The sequence below is a fragment of the Acomys russatus genome, chromosome 5, assembly GCF_903995435.1.
Source record: "Acomys russatus chromosome 5, mAcoRus1.1, whole genome shotgun sequence".
NCBI classification, from domain to species: domain Eukaryota; kingdom Metazoa; phylum Chordata; class Mammalia; order Rodentia; family Muridae; genus Acomys; species Acomys russatus.
The window spans coordinates 29,450,751-29,469,541 of NC_067141.1; the positions used below are offsets into that span (position 1 = coordinate 29,450,751).

An 18,791-nucleotide genomic window follows, 5' to 3' on the forward strand; every position below is an offset into this window, starting at 1 on the left:
CTGGCTCCGCCCCCTCGACAGTCCGCGTCTGTAGCTATGGCAACGACCACGCGGAGCGGGAGGGCGCGCGCAAGCCTGGATCAGCGCGCCTTGCAGCCGGTTGGTGGGCGGTGGCGCGGGCAGGCACAGCCAAGTCTCTGGAAGCGGTCCGGCCTTCCAGAAGCTGACCCTTACTTAGCAGGCTTTTCTTTTTCTTTCTCTCTCTCTTTTTTTAATAATTTATTTTATTTTATATGCATTGGTCTGAGGGTGTCCGATCCATTGGAAGTGGAATTACAGACAGTTATGAGCTGCCATATGGGTGCTGGGAAATGAACCCAGGTCCTTCGGAAGAGCAGACAGTGCTCTTTACCACCAAGCCATCTTTCCAGCCCGGCATGCCTTTTCTAACTAGTCCTCTTATTCTCATTCCTCCTGCTCAACATTCGTTCATACCGCATTAATGTGCGCCTACACTGTTCTCCAACCCGGAGGACACAGAGGTTGCTGGAGTCCTAAACGTCTCTATTTAGAGAGGAAATAGGCTTGTAGGTACTGTGTAAGAGTTCTTTAAAGGGCTGCTGTTTAAAATAAGACCTCAGGGGCCGGGCGTGGTGGCGCATGCCTTTAATCCCAGCACTCGGGAGGCAGAGGCAGGCGGATCGCTGTGAGTTCGAGGCCAGCCTGGTCTACAAAGTGAGTCCAGGATGACCAAGGCTACACAGAGAAACCCTGTCTCGAAAAACCAAAAAAAAAAATAAATAAATAAATAAAATAAAATAAAATAAGACCTCAGGTGTTCTGGGTCATGTTCATTTCAGTTTGGGCAGACACCTGGGGAGTGTGACCTACACGTGACCCGTGGCTGGCGTGGGAATCACCTGGGGAGATGGAGCAGCTTGCAAACCCTGCAATCTGGGGTGGGAGGCTCGAATCAGAGTCTTGGCCTTCTTATGATTTTTGTTTTGTTTAGCTTGGGAAAAGAGATGAGAGAGAGAGAAGGAAGGGACTGAAGACATGGCTCAGCAGTTAAGACCAATGGTTGCTCTCCCTGTACCCCACATGTTGGCTCACAATTATCTGTAACTCCAGTCCCAGAGGAGATCCACAGACACTGAATGCACGTGGCGCTTAGAGATAAGACAAACACTTATATGCATAAAATAAAAAATAAATGCCGGGGGTGGTGTCACAATTCCAGCACTGAGGAGGCGGACATCTCCAGGCCAGCCTGGTCTACAGAGCGAGTTCTGGGACAGCCAGTGCTACACAAACCCTATCTCGAAAAACATAAATAAATAGCACGGTGGTGCACGCCTGTAAGCCCAGCATTCCAGGAGGCAGAGGCAGGCAGATCACTGTGAGTTCAAGGCCAGCCCGGTCTACAAAGCGAATCCAGGACAGCCAAGGCTACACAGAGAAACCCTGTCTTGAGAAAACAAGCAAGCAGGGGGCTGGAACAAGCAAGCAGGGGGCTGGAGAGATGGTTTAGAGGTTAAGAGCACTGGCTGCTCTTCCAGAGGTCCTGAGTTCAATTCCCAGCAACCACATGGTGACTCACAACCATCTATAATGAGATCTGGTGCCCTCTTCTGGTGTGCAGGCACACATGCAGGCTGAACACTGTATGTGTAATATGTAATAAATACATCTTTAAAAAAAAAGAAAAAACAAGCAAACAAACAAAATGACAAAGAAACAAATTAATAAAATCTAAAAAAAAATTAAAAAGAGAGAAGAGGAAATAGTACCAAATAAGAAAGGCTGACATTTTCTAGAAAGGAAATAATAAACCAATAATAATATACACAGAACATTATATGACCTGGGTTCCATGAAAGAAAATAAAGGGCTTATAACTACATCTAGGTTACTTGGGGAAGACAAGTTGAAGTGGCAGCTGAGCCAAGATCTTTAGGGACTAAGAAAGAAGTCATGTGGCCACCTGGAAACAGGGCATTCTGGGGTTAGTGGTAGTGGTCCAAAACATGTCCCTCCAGGTGGGAAGATGATTGGTTGGCGCCCTAATATTAAGTACAGTGTGGCTAGGGCAGATGGGACCTGCAGGAGGAGAGCATGAGGTGGACTCGCAGGTAAGAAGTGTTTCCTCTGGAACTCGTAGGCTTACAAAAACTTGGGGACTTAGAACACTGTTGGAAAGGTGAGTGGAGGAGCCGCAGCTGGCTCAGTGTTCAGAAGCCCACTGAGCTGCTGATTGGACAAAGAGGTACAAAGGCAAGGTTACAGAAAGTAATCAAGACAAGGACTGCGTCTCACCACAGCCAGGTGGAAGAAGGTCAGGAGGCCACTGAACCCAGAGACAGCAGGACTATCTGGAGAGTGGACGTGGGTGCAAGGGAAGCAATCAAGATCCATTCCTCCTTGGGATAAAAAAGGGTGGGGAGGATCAGGAATTCTGTTTTTATTTGTTTGGTTTTTGTTTTGTTTTTTCGAGACGGGGTTTCTCTGTGTAACAGCCCTGGCTGTTCTGGACTCACTTTGTAGACCAGGCTGGCTTGTGCCACCACACCCGGCTGTGTTTGTTTGTTTCTTGAGACAGGGTTTCTCTGTGTACCCTTGGGTGGCATTAAACATATGGCACACGCCTTTAATTCCAGGCATGATTATAAGAGTTAAATGAGAGAGTTGCAAGGCCTGGCAAGAAAAGGTCCTCTCTCCCTGTTTCTTGGCAACATCCTTCCATTGTGAAGATGCTTTTTTGTGAACCCCTCATTAGCCATTCCCCTAGGGTTAAAAAACACCTTCTCGCGGGTGTGGTGGCACACGCCTTTAATCCCAGCACTTGGGAGGTAGAGGCAGGCAGATCGCTGTGAGTTCAAGGCCAGCCTGGTCTACAAGGGCGTCCAGGACAGCCAAAGCTAACACAGAGAGACCTTGTCTCGAAAAACAAACAAACAAACAAAAAAACCCACCTTCTCTGTTCTCATTCTCCCTGACTTTATGGACAGGGGTATTAATCCCTGGTCTCTCCCGCCCCACACCCCTTGTCTGGAGAGTCTCTGGCTGCTCTGCCCAGCTGCCTCCTAGTTCTCTTCTTCTGCCTGCCTCTGCCTCCCGAGTACTGGAATTAAAGGAGTGTGCCACCACGCCCGGCTTGTTTGTTTGTTTGTTTTGAGACAGGGTTTCTCTGTGTAGCCTTGGCTGTCCTGGACTTACTCTGTAGACCAGGCTGGCCTCAAACTCAAACTCATCTGCCTGCCTCTGCCTCCCCAGGGCTGGGATTAAAGGCATGCGCCACCCCCCCCCCCCCCCCCCTTTTTTTTTCTTGGCACAGGGTCTCATGTAGTCTAATCTGGCCCCAAATTTGCTATATCAGTCAGGCTGGCTGTGAGCCTCTGATCTTCCTGCCTCTGCCTCTCGCATGCTAGGACTTGAAGGTGAGCCAGCAGCCCTGACTCCTTCCTCCCTTCCCTCTAATGCAGCCAGCCCTCCAACATCTGTAGCCCTCAGGCCCTTCATTCTCTTGCTCAGGTTGTCTTTCAGTCTCGGGAACAAGAGAGGGAAGGGTGTGAGTGTGTGTGTGTGTGTCTGTGTCTGTGTGGGGGGGGGGGGTGTGTGGTGGTGTGTGTGTGGGGTGGTGTGTGTGTGTGTGGTGGTGTGGTGTGAGTGTGTGTGTGTGTGTCTGTGTCTGTCTGTCTGTCTGTGTGTCTGTGGGGGGGGTGTCCCCGTGTGTGTGTCCGTGTGTGTGTGTCTGTGGGGTGTGTGTGTCCCCGTGTGTGGTTCCGTGTGTGTGTGTATGTGTCTGTGTGTGCCTGTGTGTGTGTCTGTCTGTGTGTCTATGGTGTGTGTGTGTGTCTGTGTGTGTGTACCTCCTGCTAACTGCCATGGGAAAGGAGAGTCATCATATCAAGTGAGAGTCCCCTCCTTCCCAGGGAGGAGAGTCTAAACTTAGCTTAGCTTCCTGACTCCTACCCCCCTGGGCTTCTTCCCAGACCATCCTCAGGATTCCCTGCCTGTTTGTCCTCTGCTCTGCTCCGGCCTGCTCTTGAGCCTCCCCTCTGCAAGCTTTGCAGAAAAGCTGCTCCCCTCCTGTTTGCATCCCTCCGCTCAGCACAGGCTGGGCCAGTGGGTTTCTGGCTTCCCCGACTCTTCATGCCCATGGCTGTATCCCCTCCAGCTGTGACTGTCTTGTCGCTCTGGCCCTCCACAAGGTCTGCCTCTTTCGCTCACCTGCTCTCTGCTTCACTCCAGTAACACTGCCCAGCTCTGTTTTTGTGAGGTGAACATTGACCTGGATCAATTAAAAGCCTGTCAGGGAAGCTGTCTACGCATGCCTATCATCCCAGACTGGAAGCAGAAGTGAGAGAAAGATGGTTCCTAGGCCGTCCTGGGTTGCACTTTGAAGTCTTGTCTTTCATTTGTTGTCCTCTCTCTGTAACCACCCATCAGGGACATGGCCAATTTTGTTTTGACTTAGTTTGGGAGCTGGGGTTTAAACTCAGGATTTTGTGCATGCTAGACAGGGTCTTTACTATTGAACTACGTTCCCTGGCCTCTTCCAGACTTCTGTATTTTGTGCTGCACCCTCTGCCAGAAACCCTCTTTCCTCTTTTTTTTTTTTTTTTTTTTGTTAGCCTAGGCTGTCCTGGACTCACTTCGGAGACCAGGCTGGCCTCGAACTCACAGCGATCCACCTACCTCTGCCTCCCGAGTGCTGGGATTACAGGCATGCACCACCACGCCCGGCTTTTTTTTTTTTTTTTTTTTTTTTTAAGGATTTATTTTATGTATGGTCTCTGTCTGCATGAACACCAGAAGAGGACATTAGATCCCAGTATAGATGGTTGTGAGCCACCATGTAGTTCCTGGGAATTGAACTCAGGACCTCTGGAAGAGCAGACAATGCTCTTAACCACTGAGCCATCTTTCTAGACCCCTCTTTTCTCCTAATGATTCTGATCCCAGCTTAGATGGCGACCACCTTCTCTCACTCCTCCTGGCTGGCCTGGGCACCCTACTGAGGACTCCCACCATCCTTGCCATTCTCCCCTACTGCCCACATATCCAACCTTTTTATGGTACAGGGGTTCACGTAGCCCAGGTTGCCCCCAAATCCATTATCTAGCTGAAGATGGCCTTTAACTCTTCTGTTTGCTTGCTTGTTTTATCCTATGTATATGGGTGTTACAGCTGTATATAAGTGTCTGGTGCCCTAGAAGGCCAGAAGAGAGCACATCAGCCAGCCTGGACTGGAGTTACAGGTGACTGCGAGCTGCTTTATCAGTGCTGGGAATTGAACCCAGGTCCTCCGGAAGAGCAGTTGCTGCTTTTAACCACTGAGCCGTGAACTCTTGATCCGCCTGACTCTGCCTCCTACGCGCCGGATTACAGGAGAGTGCCACCATTATGTAGTGCTTGCAGTCAAACTTGGGGTTTCCTAGGCAACTGCTCTCCCTACTCAGCTACAGTCTCAGCCTCCACCATCACTCTGCTGGCTCCTGCAGCCGGGAACTGTGTTTTCGGCCATTGCTGTTAGGGTAGCAGAGCTAATCCATAACTTCAGTTTACCACTTACCTGACACCACCACTGAATCCAGTACCATAGCTCAGATGCGAAGGTTACTACCACTACCTGCTCTGTCCCTCTGGGACCCAGCCGGCACCTGGCAGACAGCAGGTACTCAGTACATCTCAGTAGGAGGACCAGTGGCAAGCGTAAGTACATTATGAGTCCCAGAGGAGGAAGCAAGCTCCCTAGATGAGGTGATACCTCAGCTAAAGCAGGCGGAGACATTAAGTCCCAGCATCAACTCTCCCTCCTGGTGATCTTCCTGTGGTAGCTTGATCAGGGTCCCCACCCTCACCACCACCCCCCACCCCGCAAGTGATAGGCCCCAGTCCTCACTGTCTGGTACCTGGGGATGTGACCTTAGCCCATGTGTGTGATCCAAACGTCATGGTGGTGACAGCTTGTGGAGAGGCGGCTGTTCACTTTTTGGGAGACAGGGGTTGGAGAGGAAGGCAAAGAAGAGACCAAGTCAAGACATCTCCCCAGGGACACACCCCCAGTGACGACCTCCTCTAACTAGGTGCTACCTCCCACTGTCCATCACCCTCAACCATTCCACCATATCAATCTGATCCCTTCATGAAATCAGAGCAACCAAGATATCTTCATAGACGTGTATATAAAGGAGCAGTTCGTTGCTCTTCTAGCTCTTTTCCTTTTTAATTTTATTCTTCTTGTTGGTTTTTCGAGACATGGTTTTTCTGTGTAGCCCTGTGTCCTTGTTGTTTTTGAGACAGGGTCTCACTAAATCAGCCTCACTAGCCTCAAACTATGTAGAGCAGGCTAGCCTCAAACTCATGAAGACCCACTTGCCTCTGCTCCCCAAGTGCTAGGCACTATCATGCCTTGCCCCTGACATTTTTGTTTGTTTGTTGTTTTTTTCTTTTTGGTTTTTTTTGTTTGTTTGTTTTTTGTGACAGGGTTTCTTTGTATAGCCTTGGCTGTCCCGGAATCACTTTGTAGACCAGGCTGGCCTTGAACTCACAGGGATCTGCCTGCCTCTGCCTCCTGAGGGCTGGGCTTCTGATGTTTCTTTTTCTTTTTAAGGTTTATTTATTAGCCGGGAGTGGTGGCACATACCTTTAATCCCAGCACTTGGGAGGCAGAGCCATCTCTCCAGCCTCCCGCTCCGCCCCCCTTTAAATTTAAGCAATTTGTTCAGATTACATCTCAATTATTATTCCCTCACTTGTATCTTCTCGTTTCCCCCTCCCTCCCTCCTTCACCCTATTTCCTTCCCCTAGGCCTGTGACAGAAGGGGACCTCCTCCCCCACCATATGTTCACAGCCTATCAGGTCTCATTCTGGTAGCCTGCTTACCCATCCTCTGAGTGCTACCAGGCCTCCCCACCAAGGGGAAGTGGTCAAATAGGGGGCACCAGAGTTCATGTCAGAGTCAGTCCTCACTCTCCACACAGCTGTGGAGAATGTGCTGTCCACTGGCTAGGTCTGAATAGGGGTTCTAGGTTTACTGCATGCATTGTCCTTTGTTGGTGCAGCATTGAGCAGACCCCTGGGTCCAGATCTGCCAGCCTTGATGGTCTCCTTCTGGGGCTCCTGAACCCTCTGGATCCTTCTATTTCCCCATTCTCCCATACCTCTCTCATCTCGAGTCCCAATAGGAAGACCCAGCCTCTATCCCAATCTCCTGCTAAGTGAAGACTTTCCGGGGACATCCTTGTTGAGCTAGTGTCCAATTATAAGTGAGAATATACTATGTCTATCTTTCTGGGTCTAGGTTAACTCACTCAGGATTTTTAAAAAAGATTTATTTATTATTATGTATACAGTGCTCTGCCTGTATATATACCTGCAGGCCAGAAGACAGTATAAGATCACATTATAGATGGTTGTGAGTCACCATGTGGTTGCTGGGAATTGAACTCAGGACCTCTGGAGCAGCAGTCAGTGCTCTTAACCTCTGAGCCTTCTCTCCAGCCCTGCCCCCCCCCTTGACATTTCTTAATCCAGTTAAATTGACAGTCACAATTAGCCAGCACAGTTTCCATCCTCGGTGCCACCAAAATAAACAACTAAATATTATAGCCTTTAAATATAAACTAAAGGAACTTTACAAAGCAACTAGTCAACAATAATAACAAGAAAGAGTAACAACCTACTTCATCTATATTGTTATTACCAACAGCAAATGAACAACTATGTTGATATAATTTAGAATTCTGAGCTAGCCAGATGTGATGACACATGCCTGTAATCCTAGCCCTCAGGATGCAGAAAGAAGTGGTTCTTTGTAAGTTTGAGGCCAACCTAGTCTATATAGTGAGTTATAGTACAGCCATAGCTACATAGAAAGACTGTGTCTCAGAGAGAGAGAGAGAGAGAGAGAGAGAGAGAGAGAGAGAGAAAGGAAAGAAAAGATTTTTTTTTTTTTTTTGGTTTTTTGAGACAAGGTCTTTCCTGGACTCGCTTTGTAGACCAGGCTGGCCTTGAACTCACAGCGATCCACCTGCCTCTGTCTCTCGGAGTGCTGGGATTAAAGGCGTGTGCCACCACCACCTGGCAAGAGAATTTTTTTAAAAAGTACTTGTTCTTCCAGAAGACCCAAGATACATTCCCAGCATCCAAATCAGACAGCTCACTAATACTTGTGACTCCCACTCCGGGGAATCTACTTCTGGCCTCTACAGCTACTTCCCTGCACGCACGCACATGCGCACACACACACACACACACACACACACAGATGTGCACACACATGCTCAAGTGCATGCAAGCACGCACACATGAATAATAAAATAACCCTCCAGGTGCTGGAGAAATGGTTTAGCAGTTCCAATCACATAAAATAAAAATTAAATCTTTGGGACTGGAGAGATAGATGTTAAGAGCACTGGCTGCTCTTCCAGAGGTTCCAGGTTCAAGTCCCAGCACCCACTTGTCAGCTCACAACCGTGTAACTCCAGTTTCACAGCACCTCACAACTTCTGCTTCCATGGGTACCAGGCACACAGATATACATGCAGGTAGATTACTCATACACATAAAGAGTAAAATAATAGTGAATTTTTAAAAAGACTTATTTATTATTATGTATACAGTGCTCTGCCCGTACATACACCTGCAGTTCAGAAGAGGGCATCAGATCACATCATAGATGGTTGTGAGCCACCATGTGCTTGCTGGGAGTTGAACTCAGCACCTCTGGAAGAGCAGCCTGTGCTCTAAACCTCTGAGCCATCTCTCCAGCCCCCAGTAATGACTAATTTTAAAAAACCACAAAGACAAGACTGAAACCATGCAGCTTCCAGCCAGGAGACACCAAGGAGAAAGTACAGAGCAGACCTCTCCTCAGCACCTCCCAGAGGAGCCAACATGGCCAACACCTTGGCTTTGGTCTTCTAACCTACAAGTACTGGGAGAAAATTAACTGTTGTTTTCTGTTTGGTGGGACATTGGCACAGTGCCCACAGAGACTAGGACACTCTAGAGCTATTTCCCAAGCTCAAGTGTAAGATTCTCCTTCCTGCTCCCAACCTCCAGAAACCCCTCTAGCCCCAGCCGATGAGATGGTCCCAGGTCCACACAGAGGCTGGTATCCATGCCTCTACAAATCCCCTCCTGTCCTGCGCAGTAAAATCTTGCAGAAGTGATGGTCCCCTACGGGAGCCAGTTTCCCCGTTCCAGGGCTGCAAGCTGCTGTGGCCATGGTCTGGGTGCTGAGTGTTGAAGATGACTAGGAAGCCTGCGTCTCAAGGAAGCCTGGCTTGCCAGCTGAGGGACCACACTGGAGAGCTTGTCCAGTGTTCCTGGCACTTTCCTTGCATCTATGTCTGGTCCTCTGGAATGGGAGTTACAGACAGTTGTGAGATACCATGTGGGTGCTGGGCATTGAACCCAAGTCCTCTGGAGAAGCAGTCCGCGCTCTTAACCACTGAGCCATTCCTTGCACTTTCCAATGACTGGAGCCCTGACCAACATTCTGATCTCACAGGAGACCCCAAGTCATGACCACTCAGTTGAAATTGTTCCTGGAAGCTAAACATAGTAACTGTGGTAGTTTTAATGAAAAGTGTCCCCCATGATCCCTGTGTTTGAACAGCTGGTCCCAGGTGGTGGCTTTGGGAGAGGTTTCAGCAGTGGGGCCTCACTGAAGGAGGTATGCCACAGGGGCAGGTTTTCAGAACTAAAGGCCTCACCCTACAGTCAATCCTCTCTCTCTCTCTCTACTTCATCTTGCCACTCAAGATATGGGCTTCTCGCTGCCTGCTGCCTGTTGCCTGCTGCCTGCTACCTGCCTTCATGCCTGCTGCTTGCGCCCTGCCTTCATGCCTGCTGCTTGCTGCCTGTTGTCTGCTGCCTGCTGCTTGCCTTCATGCCTGCTGCCTGCTTCCTGCCCCCTGCCTTCATGCCTGTGGCTTGCTGCCATGCCTTCCCACCATGTTGGATTCTCATCTTTCTGGAATCATAAGCCTAAATAAAGGCTTCTGAAGGCATACTGTTTTTTTTGTTTGTTTGTTTTTTCGAGACAGGGTTTCTCTGTGTAGCCTTGGCTGTCCGATAGTTGGTTTGTAGACCAGGCTGGCCTCGAACTCATAGCAATCCACCTGCCTCTGCCTCCCGAGTGCTGGGATTAAAGGAGTGCGCCACCACACCCGGCTGAAGGCATACTTTTAAAATCTATTTTAATTTAGTAGTTATACCTCTACCTCCTTTCCATATACTCGCTTCCCCCCCACCCCAATACTAGGTAGGAGAGAAAGAAGGCTGGTGGGGAGAGGGGGTATAGGTCTTTGTACTGCTTCTGGCTTGTTAGGGTTGTCGGGTTCTTTGGGGCAATACCACTCTCAGCTGTCAGGCTATCCAACAGTCCAGCTAACCAGCAAACAGCTAATGAATCTGCAGCCTTCTTTCTCCTTCAAGTGTCTCCTCAAAGCACTCTCCTCTCAAAGCCTTCTCTCTGTCTCTGGGCTCTGATATTTATACCCTCAGAGTTCAACTCTCTCAGCTGGCAAAGACCATGCCCTGACATGAGGCAATTATAGTTTACAACCGTGGATAAACTAAGGCAGTTCCAGCTGGGCACTGTGGTGCACACCATTAGTTCTAGCACTCAGGAAGCTGGGGCAAGTGAATCTCTGAGTTCAAGGCCAACTTTGGCTACATAGTAAGTGTAAGATACCAGTGCTACACAGTGAGACTGTCTCTAAAAAACAAAACAACAGAGGGAATTATTAAACCAGGCGTGGTGGCACTCGCCTTTAATCCATGCACTTGGGAGGCAGAGGCAGGTGGATTGCTGTGAGTTCGAGGCCAGCCTGGTCTACAAAGTGAGTCTAGGACAGCCAAGGCTACACAGAGAAACCCTGTCTCGAAAAACAAAACAAAACAAAACAAAAAATCCCAACAACAACAAAAAAAACTAAGGCAGTTCCATATCCTACACTTGGGATTAAAAACAAAAAACAAAAACATAGAGCCAGGCGGTGGTAGCACACGCCTTTAATCCCAGCACTTGGGAGGCAAAGGCAAGTAGATTGCTGTGAGTTCAAGGCCAGCCTGGTCTACAAAGCGAATCTAGGATAGTCAAGGATACACAGAGAAACCCTGTCTCCAAAAACCAAAGAAACAAAACAAAACAAAAACATATTTACATAATATAACTGAGTTTTTGAAGAAACCAAAACTTCTACTACATGCCCTCCTTTTTGTCTACAAAAAGAAAAGGCTTTTTCTCTAACCTTAATAAACTATATATAGCCAGGTCTGGTGGCTCACACCTTTAATCCCAGCACGTGGGAGGCAGAGACAGGCGGATGGATCTCTGTGAGTTTGAGGCCAGCCTGGTCTACAAAGAGAGTTCCAGGACAGTTAGAACTATTACACAGAGAAGGCCTGTCTCGAAAAACTAAGACAAACAAACAAAAACCCCAACGGTCCCTAATGAGGGTGGCTTACTCTCTCATTTCTTCTCTCTTCCCACACCCCAAACCTTTTTCCCCATTTTTATAAGCTTTGCTTTGGTTAGCTTAGCTCGGCTGCTCATTTCTAGATAGGTATATAGGACTCTGCGTGAATGAAAACCTAGCTCTTTGTCTTTTGGGTGTTTATATATTTTTGCCTAAGCACGCTCTATCTGGGAGCTATCTGGTTCTCTTTTAAGTTCGGGGCTCCCTTCCCCCTGCTGGAAGAGATGCACCCCCACACGGAGAGACACAGACTTGTGGTGTCTCATTTCAGCAAAATGCATAACTACCCTGCTCTTTCTTTCTTTCTTTCTTTCTTTTCCCAAGACAGGGTTTCTCTGTGTAGCATTGGCTGTCCTGGACTCCCTTTGTAGACCAGGCTGGCCTCGAACTCACAGCAATCCAATCTGACCTTTGGGTGCCTCTGCCTCCCAAGTGCTGGGACTAAAGGTGTGCACCTACCCTGTGCTTTCTAAAGGCCAGGGGATCAGACCTCTCTCAGGAGGATTCATCAATGGAGAGCTCCCTCCCCACAGAGGAGGGTGGGAACCTGGCTCCCTTGAGTTTACCTCAGTGTTTGTTTGGTTCTCAGCCCCCTGCATGACCAGTTCACAGAACAGGCCTCAGCCAGCATCCCCATGACAAGAACCCACAAAATGCCATATTCTGTAGATCTCTGAAGTGTTTGAAGACACCTGTCTGTCTCAGTGTATCTAAGTAAACAAACACTGCTTGTTTCTAGCTATGCACTGTCTGCTTAATCTTGAAAAGTTATACAAGAGGCTACATTATACATAAAGCTTACTCTGTAGTTAACTAAACTAGTATCTAACGAGACTACAAGTAACATTATTTATAGGTGACTAACTACTAACTTGCATATATTAATTTTCCTAAACAGTTTGCAATAGTTAGCTTTCATGAGATTTAGAACTTTATATTTTTAAATGAGTTGCATATGGACAACACATTAAGCAGGAGTTAAACAAAATAACCTTACATTTCTATGAATATGCAATAATCCATAACAATGTAAAATGCTTGAGACTCAATAATCTACCTCTCATCCTACTATCCTGTATTCCCCGCCTCCCCCCCCTTTTTTTTTTTTTTTTTTGAGACAAGGTCTCACTGTGTAGCCTTGGCTATCCTGGACTCTCTTTGTAGACCAGGCTGGCCTCAAACTCACAGCAATCCGCCTGCCTCTGCCTCCCGAGTGCTGGGATTAAAGGTGTGTGCCACCACACCCTGCTTCCCCTTTTTCTTTTATCATTCCCTTTTCCCATCCTTTCCCCTAACACTAGATAGGAGAGAAAAATGAAAGAAAAAGAAGGATATAGGGGAGAAAGAAAGAGATCTTTGATTCTAACCCTTACTTGGTTTCCTCCCTGACCATGACCGATAACTACTTAATGTTTTTTGGTTTTTTTTGGAATTATTTATTATTTATACAATATTCTATCTGCATGTGTGCCTGCACACCAGAAGAGAGCACCAGATCTCATTATAGATGGTTATGAGCCACCTTGTGGCTGGTGGGAATTGAACTCAGGACCTCTGGAAGAGCGGCCGGTGCTCTATAACCTCTGAGCCATCTCTCCAAACCGCTGTCCTATAACAACTTAACCTAGATGACAACAAACAACCATAGCACATTGAATGACTAAAACCACCCACCCACCTCTTGGAAATGGGGACATCATGTTCTTAAAATTAGTTTTTGCTATCTGGGGGCAAAGACATCTTTTGGGTACCCTAAAAAAATTGGGATAAGGCTAGGTAGGATGGCACACGCCTTTAATCTCAGCACTCGTGGGGGAGGGGCAGAGGCAGCTGGATTGTTGTCAGTTCTAGGCCAGCCTGGTCAACAAAGCTAGTCCAGGACAGCCAGGACTATACAGAGAAACCCTGTCTTGAAAAACCAAACCCTCTCCAAAAAGGGGGGGATAAGGCCAGGTGTGGGGGTGCACACCTGTAATCCTAGCACTCTGGGAGGCAGAGGCTGGCAGATCTCTGTGAGTTTGAGGCCAGCCTGATCTATGAAGTGAGCCCAGGACAGCCAGTGGTACACAGAAAAACCCTGTCTCAAAAAAAAAGAAAAGAAAGAAAAGAAAGAAAAGAAAAAAAATGGGATATTGGCCAAGCGCTGGAGAGCCAGTTGTATCTCTTTCTGTCCAGTCTCTGTGGGATGGGTCGTCTGTGTTAGCCCTTTTGAAGTTGACCTGGTTGATGATGATGATGATTATTCATTGGGTTTTCAAGACAGGGTCTCTCTGTGTAGCCTTGGCTGTCCTGGACTCACTTTGTAGACCAGGCTGGCCTCAAACTCACAGAGATCCACCTGCCTCTGCCTCTCCAGCCCTGGATACATATTCTTGAGGAAACATTACTGAGGCCAGCCATTTGTGAGGCTGAGTCATCTAGGCTACTTGCTTTATTTTCATTGTTTTTTTGTTTTGTTTTGTTTTGCTTGTTTGTTTGGTTTTTGTTTTCGAGACAGGGTTTCTCTGTGTTGCTCTGCCTATTCTGAACTTCCTTTGTAGACCAGGTCAGCCTCGAACTCACAGAGATCCACTTGTCTCTGCTTCCCAGAGTACTAGGATTATACAGGCATGAGGCACTGAGCCTAGGTTGTCTTCGTTGTTATCTGGTCTTTTGCTCTAAAAATACACAAACTTTTTTTTTTTTTTTAGATATTTTTATTTTTTTTATTATTATTTATTTATTTATTTATTTTTTCCAGAGCTGAGGACTGAACCAAGGGGCTTGCGCTTGCTAAGCAAGCACTCTACCACTGAGCTAAACCCCCAACCCCCACAAACCCTTTTTTAAAGACAGAGCTTCTCTGTGTAGCCTTGGTTGGTCTGGACTTTCTTTGTAGACCAGGCTGGCCTTGAACTCACAGAGATCCACCTGCCTCTACCTCCTGAGTGCTGGGATTAAAGGTGTGTGCCACCATGGCCCAATACACAAATTTTGAAAGGTAATATTATAGGTATATTTCTGTATTGACATATATAAAGAATATGCAAAGTGGACAAATCAGCTAAAGATAATCTTCAAGTGCCTGCAATCTTTCCCTTGTTGTGGGCCACTGCTCTTGCCAGGTCTGTTTGATATCCATTTTAGGAGTAGGGCTGTTGGTATTTCAGCAGTGGCCCCTCTTATAAATTTGTAAATTCGATCCCTGTGATGTCTTCTGTTTGGACAATGGGCACAGCCTGTGATTGTTTTTTATTAGACATATCAATGCCTTTCCCAGGAACATCTACTATCTCACCTTTAATTTCTTCATTGTCTGTCTTTGGGGTTACAAGAACATTAATTTGAATACCCCATTGTTGAAAAGATCCCCTCTCCATAAATTTATGGGTATGTCAGCCACATAGGGTCTCAACTTCCCTGTTTGCCCTTCTAGTCCCACACATTTAATCCATTGGACACTGTCCTATTTGAGATAATCTATCAATTCCTATAAATTGTGTATAAACCTTCTGAAGTAGCCAATCTGGATTCCGGTACTCCTGGGAGAGGATTGTGACATCTGCTTCTGTATCTACCAAACCTATTTCAGCACCATTCGTTTGTAATATTAATTTGGGTCTCTGATCGCTAACCACTGTTTGCCAGAACACGTGTCTTCCAGTGCTCCCAAATGCCCCTGTTCTTTCCACAGGAGCAGCTTTTGCCCTTGATGTAGGGAAACAGTAACAGCTGAACAATCCTCTCCCCTGCGTTAATTTGCATCTCCTTTTTTCACATGTGCCATGATTTTAATTTCTTCCTTGTAATCCTCTTCTTCCCAAAACCATCCCTACCGTTCCTGAAGACAAGGGACCATAAACACCAGTGGTTATTTGGTAACATTCAACTTTTTTTTTTCAAGACAGGGTTTCTCTGTGTAATCGTCCTAGCTGTCCTGGAACTCTCTTTGTAGACCAGGTTGGCCTCGAACTCATAGCAATCCACCTGCCTCTGCCTCCTGAGTGCTGGGATTAAAGGTGTGTGCCACAACCGCCTGGCATAATATTCAACTTTTGAGGATAGGGTAAGAGGTCTATCTGTGGCCAGATCCAAAGCCGCACTGCCTTCAGTAGTAAGCGTGAAGTCAGCAATACTTAGTTTTGGTTTCCCTGCCAGCTTGTTACCTCCTGGCTGAAGGAAATGGCTCGGATTTTTTGTTGTGGGGCCTTGAGCTGGAATTAAAGATGTGCACCACCACACCTGGCTACATCCCAAGTTCTCCCCCTCCCCCAGAAAGGGTTCCTCTGTGTAGCCTTGGCTGTTCTGGACTGACTTTGTAGATTAGGCTAGCCTCGAACTCACAGCGATCCACCTGCCCCTGCCTCCCGAGTGCTGGGATTAAAGGTGTGTGCCACCACAGCAGGTCAAGCAGTTGATTTTTAACATTTATCCCCTTTGCTCTATTTTTGTGGCTTCCTCCCTCAACCATGGTAACCATTATAACTACTGACCAGCTTCCAGCACAGCTGACACCGATCCCTTCCAATCTTGGGGAATAATTCTGTTTGGGGTAGCCCATTTACTTAATATTTATTTAATGAATAGGGAATGCATTTTGTAGGACACAATAGACTCTTTAAAACAGTTTAAATCTAGCACTTCCCTTGGATGCCATGTTTTATGACCAACATCATTAGCAGGCATGTGCTGCACAATTACTGGGAAAGCCGATGGTGACTTTGGAGTCCCAGGCAGCTCCTCTGGAAGCACTTGGCTGAAGATGAACCCTTTTGTCCTGTATGGCCGCCTGCTCTTCCTGGCCCCTCCTGCTGGGACTCCAGGCACCTGACAGCAAAGTTTCATGGAGCAGGGTGGGGCAGCAGCCTGCCTTCCAGCTTGGTTTGCTTCCCTCTTTCATCCTGCGGGAAATTCCCCTTCTCAGACACCAGGCCTGAACCTTTCTTTATTTTTTCTCCTCTCTTCCGGCTTTTTGCTTTCCAGGTGCTTTAACCTCTACTTGAAAACTCACTGGTTGCGCAGTCAACTCTTCAATCCTTTCCAAAATGAGAGAATTGAGTGGCACTTCTGATTTTTCTGGTTCATGCAATTTTTGTTTCTCAGACCCCTCCATATCCATTCACAACTTTTCCAATTTTGTGTTTGTTTGTTTGTTGAGACAGGGTTTCTCTGTGTGTCCTTGACTGTCCTAGACTCGCTTTGTAGATCAGGCTGGCCTCGAACTCTTAGCAATCTGCCTGCCTCTGCCTCCCAAGGGCTGGGATTAAAGGCGTGCGCCACCACCGCCCAGCATGACTTTTCCAATTGCTTAGTCACTCTCGCAACCTCTTTTGAGATGGAATACAGGAAGAAGACAAAGCAAAAACAGAAAAATCCCCTTGGAGAACAAAGAAGGAGGAAACCCAGGGGCATCCACAGCCACTTTGCCGACAATCCTGAAGCAGTGTTTGCATTCCGTCATAACCTGCCGTCTAGCTCCTAGCCACATCTGGGGGCCAGTTGTAGGCACTACTTTTTATCCTGTTTTAATGGGGTTTCTTATATCTCTTTCTATCTTCCTTCCAACCCACCCCTTATCACTCCTACTAGCTTCTAACCCACGCCCCCCAACACTAGGTAGGAAAGATTAGTCGGGAGAAGAGGTGGAGTTCTCTTTAGCTACTTTCTCTCTCTCTCTCTCTCTCTCTCTCTCTCTCTCTCTCTCTCTCTCTCTCTCTCTCAGCATCCTCTTCCTCTTCCTGGGTTCCAGTATTTTTACCCTCTCAGAGTCCTCAGAGTTCAACTATCTCAGCTGGCAAAGACCATGCCCCACACCCCCACAAGACAATTATACTCAACAGCTGTGGATAAACTAAGGCAGCCCTCTATCCCACACTTGGGGTTAAAACCAAAGCATATTTACATAACATAACTGAATTCTTAAAGAAACCAAAACTTCCACTACAGACTTCCTTCTGTGTGTTTTCTGTTTGTGTGTGGAGTAGGGTGGGATGTTTTACCTGTATGTCCGTGCACTACCTACATGCCTGGTGCCAGACTAGGCCAGAGAAATGCATGAGTCCCTTGTGACTTGGGTTACAGATGGGGTTGTAAACCAGAATGTGGGTACAAGGAAGTGACCCTCGTCACTGCTGAGTCATCTTTCCAGTCCCAGCCATGGTGTTTTCATATGTCAACAGAAAAGCAATTAATACAGGGACACACACCTGTTGCCTTAGCATTTAGGAAGTGGAGGCAGGAGGATTAGGAGGTTAAAGTCATTCTCTGCTGTGTAGAGAGTTTAAGGCCAGAATGGCTACATGGGACCCTGTCTCAAAACCGGGGTCAAGTGGTGGTGGCGCATGACTTTAATCCCAGCAGTTGGGAGGCAGAGGCAGGCGGATCTCTGGGTTGGAGGCCAGCCTGGTCTACAAAGTTAGTCCAGGACAGCCAAGGCTACACAGAGAAACCCTGTCTCAAAAGCAAAACAAATAAAGAGTCAAAACCACTGGGTGGTGGTGCATGCCTTTAATCCAAGAACTCAGGAGGCAGAGGCAGGCAGATCTCTGTGAGTTCGAGGCCAGCCTGGTCTACAAAGCAAGTCCAGGACAGCCAAGGCCACACAGAGAAACCCTGTCTTGAAAAACAGCAACAACAAAAAAGTCAAAACCCAAAAACAGTGAGGTGGCTAGGAGGGCAAAAGTGCTTGTGGTGCACGCCTGATGACCCCAAGTTCAATTCAACAACTCACACTGGGAGGAGAGAACCAATTCCTGAAAGTTGTTCACTGACCTCCACATGTACACTGCGGCTCAAATGCATATCTCTTACACACACACACACACACACACACACACACACACACACACACACACACACACACAAATAAATTAATGAACAAGCAAACAAACAAGCAAATTTGTCCCTGTTTTTCCCTAAGAAAAACACCAGTGGCAGATAACACAGGTACATTGGAAGAGTCCAGGGGACCAAGTCTTGGTAGCTGCTGTGTCTCCTGAGCCCAGCTGTGGCCATGGCTGGACAGGCCATGACAGAGACCCTGGGGCTCAGGAAGCAAAGCTAAAGACAAGGAGTGCAACCTTATCACCAAGCTGGGCCACCTGGGAGAGGACAGGGACCCTGGAGGAGACCCACCTTTCTTTTTTCTCCTTCAGGAATCTGAAATTATTACCTTTCCCCGGGACTATCCCTTAAGGTTGAGTTTCGTTTGTTTTGTTAACAGCTGGAGAGATGGCTCTGTGACTAAGACCCAGTGCTGCTCTTCCAGAGGACCTAAGTTCAGTTCCCAGCACCCACACTGAGTGGCTCACAACAACCTGCAACTCCAATTCCAGGTGATTGGACTCCTCTGACTTTTCTGGGCACTCACATTCCTG

General features: G+C 47.5%; 1 protein-coding gene across 1 annotated transcript in view; it reads left to right on the forward strand.

Moving 5' to 3' along the window:
• Positions 1 to 18,791, forward strand: part of Macrod1 (mono-ADP ribosylhydrolase 1) — an 899,697-nt gene that overhangs the window by 183,063 nt on the left and 697,843 nt on the right. The gene's annotated exons all lie outside the window — the stretch shown is intronic.